General features: G+C 46.1%; 1 protein-coding gene across 1 annotated transcript in view; it reads right to left on the bottom strand.

Annotated features, from left to right (window-relative positions):
- Positions 1–7,194, bottom strand: part of RNF152 (ring finger protein 152) — a 60,395-nt gene extending 53,201 nt beyond the window's left edge. Inside the window, exon 1 of the mRNA XM_019542120.1 lies at positions 6,732–7,194. The gene's annotated coding sequence lies outside the window, so the exon portion shown is untranslated. The remainder of the gene's footprint in view (positions 1–6,731) is intronic.
- Positions 7,195–9,520: the final 2,326 nt, after the last annotated feature.

Genomic DNA, 9,520 nt, shown 5'->3' on the forward strand with positions numbered 1-9,520 from the left:
TATTAATCTCTGTGCCTAGGATTTCATGCAAATTGTCATTACAGCCTCCAGAGCTAGCAAAGTTGGACTCGGCCAACTTCAACAAAGAAAAGCAGAAAATGCAACAAACTTATGCTTTATTTGCAGGCAGTGTTAGCAGCAGACAGAATCTGATCCAATATCTACCAGATGAATTTTATCCTTTAAAACTGTTGCTGTTCAATACACACAATACACAACGTTTAGAGGATCGTTTTAAATAAATCATTTTACCTACACAGATATGGTCTCCAAGCGCTACTAGTTCCTTTGCCCCTAGCAAGGGATACTTAACTCCCACCATGCCTTTCATCACAAAACACACCCACAACCACTGGGTATAAAATTATTATCATCAACTTCCTTTCAACCAATGAGATCTTGCCTATCACTCCAGGCCCTGTAACCTTGCCACCACATTCAACAATACCTTCTAAGCTCAATTACAGAATAGTCTCACTTAATCAGAGCACTGTGCTGCTTGCTTGCTGTTTTGGCATCAGACTTTTACAACTTGAATAAGAAGAACATCCAGAGTTAAATGTAAAACAGTAACAAGAACAAAAAAGCAAGAGTTCAAATTCATTTCTGCTTCTACATTTCCTGCAGTCTCCTCAGAGGCACCTCGTAATAGCTATTGTTAGAAAAAGGACTGTATAGAACAACCAGTCTGATACACTGTGGCAATTCTGTATCTCTTGTCTATAAAATAGGAATATACTATTACAGAAGCAATAGCATGTGTTAGCACACTACAAGAAAGGGAACTAAACAAACAGTTATTCCACTTCCCACAAAAACGTTTCCTAAACGCTATACACACATTGACCACTGGGTCACATGCTTGTGTATCATGCCACCTTCTCTGCCCAAGCCACAAAACAAAGCAGTTCTCTTACAGCCTCGGCCAGAGAACGTGGTGTAAGGACCAGGCCACAGATGGTCTGGACCAGAGGTTAGGCCACTGGAGAACCACAGAATCCAGAGGAGTCCAAATCACCACCCAAGTCAAGGATCAGGAGTCAGACTGAATTATCAAAGCCCAGAGGAGTTCCCAAAAAGCCAGAGTCCAGAGACAGAGTGTAGCAAGGCCAGAAGCCCAGTAACCAGAGCACATGGGATTCGGGGAGGCTCACTACAGCAGACATTCAGACAGCACTGTTGGCTAGCCTGGAGTCTGCGGCCACAGGCGGACTTAAATGGGGAGGCTGCTTGCCCCAGAAGTCATTCAAGAAGCTCCAGCTGTGGCCAGCTGATTTACAGCCTCATGCAGTTTTGGCCAAGTAGGCAACTGGCTGGACTGCCTGTTGGGGCCCTAACACATGGCTTCTTTGCCCCAGCTATAAATCCTTGCACTCTTTGCTGTAGAACAGCGGTGTCAAGCCCATGGGCCAGAGCTGCTTGCAGGTCTCAGACTGAACCCACACACTACCTGCACAGCACCCTAGCCTGGCCTAACATGCTACATGTGTGACAAGACATCTTGGCCCAAGGGAGCCAGAGATTTCTAGAGGAGAGGTATCACTCATCAGGCTGCGAAGCCAAATGAGGGGCATGAGACCAGTCCACGGACCATATATTGGGTCCACAGACTGATCTCACATGCAGCATGAGCCTGCCCTGGCCCCGAGTGCTCCATGCAGGAGTGCAGGCTGTCTGGCATACAAACACCAGGTGTTTTGTGGTACTGGAGCTGGGGAACATGCTGCACATGGTGCCAATCTGAGGACCTGGTACGGCTTGTTGACTGGCTCTGTGCCCCTCACTTGGCCTTTGGGGTCTGATGAGTTTGACACCTCCCATCTACAAGTCTGTGGCTTCCTAGTGTTAAGATGGTGTCTGTCACACCCATAGTGGCACACAGGTGTCTGAAATGCAGATTTCCCTTCAGTGACAGTTGCCCAGTGGCAATGTATATGGAACTAAGGTGGTCCAGAGCTATATGTGTGGGTCTGAAGAGCCAGGCTCTGGATCAGGGAGTGTAACAGACTGTACCCTGTGCAGATCAAGCACAGACAAAGAGTGTGGTTGTATACTCCAGGCTCGTCTCTAGAGTCCCACCACATTGATTCCTACTTCTGTGCCTCGAAGAATCATTCACTTCTAGTTTAGCCTAAGGCCAGGTCTACACTAGTAGAAGTTATATCAGCCAACCATTTAGTGAAAACACAGCTTAGCTCACGAAAGAAAAAAATACTCTTTTCCTCATGTTGTTTATATCAGTTCCAAACAAAATAAGCAAAAGCAGCAAAAGCACTTCTATGTCAGTGTTGCTGGATCTATACTAGAGCTCTTGGCAGTATAAAAGTGATGCCAAAAAAAATCTTATCCCTCACTGACAGAACCACATGAGCAAAGGGTCTCAGTGTAGACCTGGCCAAAGGTAATGCTAGAAAAAAAAATAATTAAAGACTGTATTCTCTCACATGGCCACTTCGGAAAAACATTTGGAGCCGAAACCCATTTCCCAGTGCAATCAAAATTGCCATGGACTTCACTGAAATCAATGGGGATGACAACATTTGTAAAAACCCACGTGCATGTACAGAGTGACATGCACAAAGCACCAATGCACACGAGGGTAGCCTTTACACAAATCTAACCCAGGTTGTACTTGCACAACACTTCAATTTGTTGGGGCCTCAGGATCTTGTAGGCACAAGGAAAGCAGGCTCTGTGCGAGACAGCTTGTCTACCACCTTTCACTAATATCTCAGGCAATTTAACTCAATTTAAGAACAAAAACAAACAAACAAAAAAGGTTAAACTTGGATTGTCTTCCAACTGGTTGATCAAGATGTCCTGTCTTGTAATTATTTCTCAGGAAGGAACTCCCTACCAAACTCTTCCCCAGTGAGATCTCTGCACCAGGCAACATGCTTTTCAGTTCCTTTTATACCTCTCTGATTTCTCCTCAGATATGTTTGTGGCAGGGAGGGAGAGATGACAAATTCATTCACACTGGAAAAGTGCTTTGAAGTAAAGTGTTATGTCAGGGCTAAGTATTGCAAATCCACCTCAGCCATGGAAGCTGCTACCATCCCTCTGTAATTAATTATTTTTATTCTTGTAAGTTCCTCAGAAATTCCAGTCAGAAGGCTGATCTCATCCCAGAAACTTCAGTTTCTTTTTTTTGCCCCCCTCTGCTGTTTCCTGGTCAGGATTTATGGAACCATTTCTGTTCTAGGCCATGCCAGCTGGCCCAATATCTGTTACTTCAGGGACTCCACAGAGACACGACTCTAAATCTGCCAGGAAGCACTCACTGAGGACAAGGAAGACTTCCACTAATTCTCACTAGCCATTTTGGGATCATTTAGGCCTGCAATCAAACTACCTACCTGTCTCCCTAAAAGAGTTTCCACCCCTTAGAAGTGTTGCTACTACAGTTCAGGGCTGTGCAGCAGGCAGGTGCCTTTGAAAGCAGGGTCAACTCTGCTGCAGTTTTGAGTAATGCATATTTGAACGGGGTGGGGGGGGAATCTGCTGAGAACTTCGCTAGATCCTGCATAATTAACTCAGAAAGATGAAAGCTAGGAGGGTTTTCTTCAATGCTGTTTATTTTGACCGACTATGCCACAGAGCTGTGGCATTTCTGAGGGTTTCTGCTTCTTCAGAGAACTAAGTAATAGAAGAGCTGTTTGTGCAGAAAACGGTATCAGCAAAAGCAGGCAGACAACTATGGAGCAATTAAAAAAAAACCAGCTGTGGGATTTCTGTAGGGGATCTGCTCCAAAGTCCAGCTCAGATCCTAGCCTCTAAGCCAGTGGTCTCCAAAGTGGGGTGAGGGAAGAAAATATTAGAACTTCTATTTATATGTATATTTATATAAATATACATATACTGGGGGTGTGTGCTCAAATTTTTTTACTGATAGGGGTGCACAAATATAAATATACATATATTGGGGGTGCGTGCTCAAAAATGTTTTACTGATAGGGGTGCGTGATCAAAAAAGTTTGGAGACCACTGCTCTAAAGCCACTCTTATAAGCAGCAGTTACATACTGAACTTAAAAACAGGAGAGATTTTGAAGTATGCTGGGATCTCTCTCTCTCTTTTTTTTTTTTAAAATAGACCCTCTATGATGTCCACCAAAGAAACTGAACTCAAGTTAATTCAGGAATTTATTCAGGGAAGTAACCATATTGAAGTCAGCGGAACTGTTTGCCTGAATAACTGCTGGGCAATATATGTATGAGTTACAGAACGAGCTGCTAAATATATTTATATAAAGATCACAGAACCGGATGCTAAATACATTTACATAGAGATCTTCTTCTGGGTAATGAGGATCAGACTCTAAATAAATAAATAAATAAATAAGTGTCCTACAGTTAGGTGCCCAAATAGGCAGGCACTTTTTCAAGTGTCAGTAGTTTCCATGGGCTTCAGCAGAGTTGCACCTAATAAATCTCACATTCATTGTGACCTGATATCTTTGAAGCAACTTCAGTACTTCATTTGGTTCTTAACACAAATGCTGCCTAAACTTAGATAGGAGCCCAAGTCACATGGGACCCACTGACTTCAAGTGAGATTTTGGCACCCAGGTGCTTAGGGCCCAATGTAAAGTGGAACTTAAGTTCTCAAGTCACTTAATGAAGCATTTCCCTGTTAGTTAATTGGTCCTTATTACAATATTGTTGCCCCCATGCTTCAGATGGAAGACCCAGTCCTTCAAGCACTTACTACAATTTCTTGCCTTGTGTCCTAAGACTTCAAATCAGTACCAAGGCCTTCCTGGGCTAAACACTGTGCTAATATAAAAGAAACAGTCCCTGTCCCAAGAGCCTTGCAGTGAACAATCTTGACCATGAAAACACTTGTGTGAGTTCAGTTTTACACAGGTACAGTTTTCCTCTATCTCAGCAGGACTACTGACCAAGGTAGTCAAGTATGGGCTGAAGCATGTGCAGTTATAGGTCTTAACAACATTCTGCTTGCAATTTCCCTGCCAAAGCAAACTCCCTGTGATTTCTCTGTGGATTCTAGGGGAAGAGCACTTCCAGGATCAAGCAGGAGGAAGCAAGCACAGAGAAGCCAGCAAAGTTGGTCACACAAGAGATCCAGTGGCAGAGCCAAGATTAGAACACAGTTCTCTGATCCATACTTAGTCTGGAAACTCATGACACCTCTTAATGATTAACCACTTGTTTTGTGTTACTGTGTTTACATACATGATTTACACACAGCTATATAAACATTGAAATAATATTTATTATCCTGATGCCATAAAGAATATTTAAAATGGGCATTCCAAGGCACTGGCCAATAAACCCAGGGAGACTGTGGGACTTGCCTCCCGCACTTTTGCTAGGTATGGCCTAAGCAACTTTTTTTGGTATAAAATAGAGACACTCAAAGCCTCCCATCAGTTTGTTTCACCCTTATGCTCTTGCAAGCTGTACAAACATCACCTTTGACAGCTGATAGGTGTTCCAGATAAACAACAGCACTATCTTCTCCAGGTTCTTAAATTTTAATGTCAGAAAAGGTGAGCGCACCAGGAGGATGAATTGTCACTGTATATCTATGGCCTGGCAACCTCCCAATAACTATGAATGGCAACGATACCAAATTGGTAGAACTCTGCAATCCCCAGTCATGGTGCCTTTTACTTTTCATTCAAGGAGAAAAGCAAATCCAATCACACACAATTACAATGCCACAAACAGCATTTTCAAGAATGGAAGAGAGATTTTTCTTCCTATTGTCCCATGCATTCTCCATTATAATTGGTCTCAACAGGCATTTCCAAAATGCCTCTGACTTTAACCTAGCCACACAATGGTTGAAAGAAAGACCTTCACATATAGCTTAAGTGACAAAGAAACATTTTTCAGTGGCCTTATAAATGATCAGAAAGTCTGAGGAAATTTCAGTCAGACAAGGGCTATTTGTTTAAAGAGGGATAGCAAATCTTGGGCCAATTTTTCAGAGGAGGAGGAAGATGAAGACATATACTGCGAAACAAGGAGCTCATGAAATACAGCGTCTCATAGTTGCATTCATGGGACCTTGTCAAAGCCTGCTTTCTTTGTTCTCTTCCTTCCACGCACGTATTCCACGCACCCTCAAAAAAAACACCCCTCCTGAAAGAGCAACGTATCACATGCATATCCCCCCTCCCCTGTTAAGCAAGTCCACCATTTGAATTAAGGAGAGGCCAACGGTGCACCGGGTCCAAACAAAGTCACTCCACAGCACTGCATGCTGAAACAAAGCACTTCGGCAACAGCAACAGCGAGTAGCAACATTTGGAAATCACATAGACCCCCTCCCCCCCCCACACACACTTTTGCAACGCTGTCTCCAGATACAGTCTCTTATGCCACAACAACAAAGTCAAATCCAGCTACTGTGGGCAGACATCTGTCTAACCCTTCCTGTGCGACTGCTACCTAAAAAAGATAAAGCCATCAGGGCGCTCTGCTCTCAACTCAGCAGCGGCATTTACAGGATATTTTCTCTTCTAACTAGCGTTATAAAGGGAGGGGGGAGGGGGAAACAGAAAGAAAAGATCAGGCTTTAAAAAGTCACCTGGGGTTTTGTGTTTTTTGCTGTTTCTTTTCTTCCTATTCCCCTAACGGGCTCAGACGCTCAGCATGCCTCCCTCAAGCGCAGGCATCACGCAGGCAGAGTCCGGGGCAGCGCTCGCACCTCGCCGCGCTCCCGGGACCGCGGGGACTGACAGGCGGGTGGGGGATTACCTGGGTCTCGCCTCGCTGCTCCCCGCCTGCATGACGATCCCGAGCCGGGCAAGCGTTCAGGGCCCGGCGGGCAGGAGGCGACAGGCAGGAAGCCGCGCAATTGTGACAGAGCTTTGTTCTGCCTGCAGTGAAGTGCATGCAGCAAGGGTTAGACACAGCGGCAAATGATGACATCGAAAAAGTCGCCTTTTTTTTTGAAGGCTGGAGATACTGGGGGACGGGGGGGAGCTGCTCCCAATCCTCCAGAGGACCAAAGGGGGGAATGGAGATCAAGCGATCGATCAGCCTAGACTAAGTCCCCCCCTTCCCTTTTTTTTTTTTTTTTTGCTGGCAAGCCGATTTAGTGGCGAAATCAAAAGGAGGGAGCCACCCTCGCGCGGTTCTCCCGGGGTCTCCCGAGCCCGGCGGGCAGCGCAGCCCAGCCCGCCCGCGCCCGCGCCCTTCCAGCGGTCCCTTCGCCCCGGCAAGCAGGACCGGCCAAGCGCCAGACCCCGCGCGGCTGTCTCCTCCCCGCCGCCTCCTGGCCCCGCCTCCAGCCACGAAGGGGTGGAAAGCAAGCCCTGGGAGGACAGTGGGGCTGCCCCCCTGGGCACTGCCAGCTGCTCCCCAGCTCAGCCCCACTCTGCTCCTCCCCGCAGCCTCCTCTGCCCCTGGACCAGCCAGGTCTGAGCCTGCGTGCCGCCCCAGGAGTGCCTGGCGCTGGGGTGTCTTCCTCCCCACCCCACCCCCACAACGCCCCAGCCTGCTGGCGGAGACCTGGCAGCCCCCCGAGCTCAGAACGGGACCTCGCAAGCCCACCGGCGCAAGGGGGGAGCGAGTGAGGCAAGACTGCCCCCACTTCCTCACCACGCCTTGCCACCCCCTCCGGCCCAGTTCAGCAGGCCCATTTTGCAGACAGGGAAGCTGAGGCCCGGAGGGACAGGGAAGCTAGGTCACGGTCACGCAGCAAAGCAGGGGTACAAAGAGGGTTAGGCACAGGCGTTCACGGCTCCCTGCATGTTTCTGCAGGCCCTGCCACCGCGCCCTCCAGAGAGTTGGCAAGGCAAGAAAGGGTGCTGTGCGTGGGACTGCGGCGTACTTAAGCTTATAGTTTCATAGTTGGTAGGGTCGGAAGGGACCTGAACAGATCATCTAGTCCGACCTCCTGCCATGGCCGGAAAGAGTACTGGGGTCAAACGACCCCAGCAAGGTGTTCATCTAAGCTTCAGCAAGGCTTCTGACCAAGTCCCACACAACCTTCCCAGAACAAAGGAGGGAAATGTCATCGAGACAAAACTACTACAGGCTGGACAAAGAACTGGCTTACCAGCTGCTGCCATGTCAAATGCAGTTACCACAAGTCAGACACCCCAGAAATTCAGGTCTTCAAACCACCAGTTCACAGAACAGCCTCCTGACTGTAGTCCCACCATGGAGCTGCTCCTCTCTTCCTCCCCCAGCACCCAGGAAAGCTCTCTCTGTTCACTGACTCCCAATAGGGGACATGGTCTAGGTAAGAATAGGTAGCTTTCTTTTATGTATATGCACACATGTGTATAATACATATAGGTATCATTGTATGTGTACATGCTGTATGAGTATACACACCTAGCTTTTAAATACATAGAGAAGCATGGACATTTTGTGTTATAGTAACCAACAGGGTAGGTTATGTGTTCAACCTGTGTGTTTCTATAACTGACCCCCATAGCACATTAGTCTGCCACACACTGGAAATTAAACTATGTGCCCAACTCAAGCTTGTTTGTTGTTTGAGTGACTTGTTTTTAGCTTTGGATGTCACCATTTTAGTCTTCAGTGACAGTCAATAGTATCATTGATCGACACCACCCCAGCAGTCTGTTGTGATGGCATGATTAAGATATACCAACTCCTATGATCAGCAGTACAATAGTGAGTAATATAGCTGGCATCTGTTTTTAACTTCTCAGCCTGAATGCCCAAGTACCCAATTATAGCTGGGTTGACTAAAGGCAGCTTTTTGGCAAGAGGCTGGAGCAAGGCTCAAATTCACATCATTGAACCACAAAAGAGAGAGTTGAACCCCTCTACCCCTGCAGTCCCAAAATAAATAGCTAACACAGGATAGATTCCTGCTTTCCTTACTCAGGAAAAACATCCTATGTTTATTAACAGTAAATGGCATATGTCTGTGTCCTGGTACCGTAATGAGATCAGCAAAGGTGAAACAAGAAAGGTCAATAGTTAGACAAGGCAAGAGTCCCCTCCTCTATCTGCTGGAAAAGTTCAACTTTATGAGATACAGAAGGCAAGACAGGGTGGTACTTTATAGACAAATTTGTTCAGAAAGGCATGAGTTTTTGTAGATTATCGCCTCAGATGCTCTGGGCCAGATTAGACCTTTAGTAGGTCCTAAGCAAACAAACTCATGGGCTCATACTTTTTTCACTCTATAATTATAATATGTAAAATAAGCACAGCTGGGCCCCTTCTTCACTTAGGGCCCTAGGCATGTGCCTAGTTGTAGCCCTGCAGGTGCTATGAACGAACTTACAGAAAGATGGGGTATTAAAATGAAAAGAATAAAGTAATTTGAATACAAAGGATTAGGGAAAGGGGAAAGTAAGAAATGGGCACTGCTGAGGGGTGAAAGTGGGTAGAAGAGATTAAAGGGGATAAAAAAAAGAAAAAACACATGACTGACTACCTCTCTCTAATTATAAGATACAGTCAATTTTCCACAGACATGATAGAAACCTCTATAAAACTCACTCTAGAGAAAAATTCTTTGAAGAATGCTCATCTTTTCTCCCATCCTAAAAAAATGC

This window comes from Crocodylus porosus, unplaced genomic scaffold (assembly GCF_001723895.1).
Source record: "Crocodylus porosus isolate Cpor-Errol unplaced genomic scaffold, CroPor_comp1, whole genome shotgun sequence".
Classification (NCBI taxonomy): Eukaryota; Metazoa; Chordata; order Crocodylia; family Crocodylidae; genus Crocodylus; species Crocodylus porosus.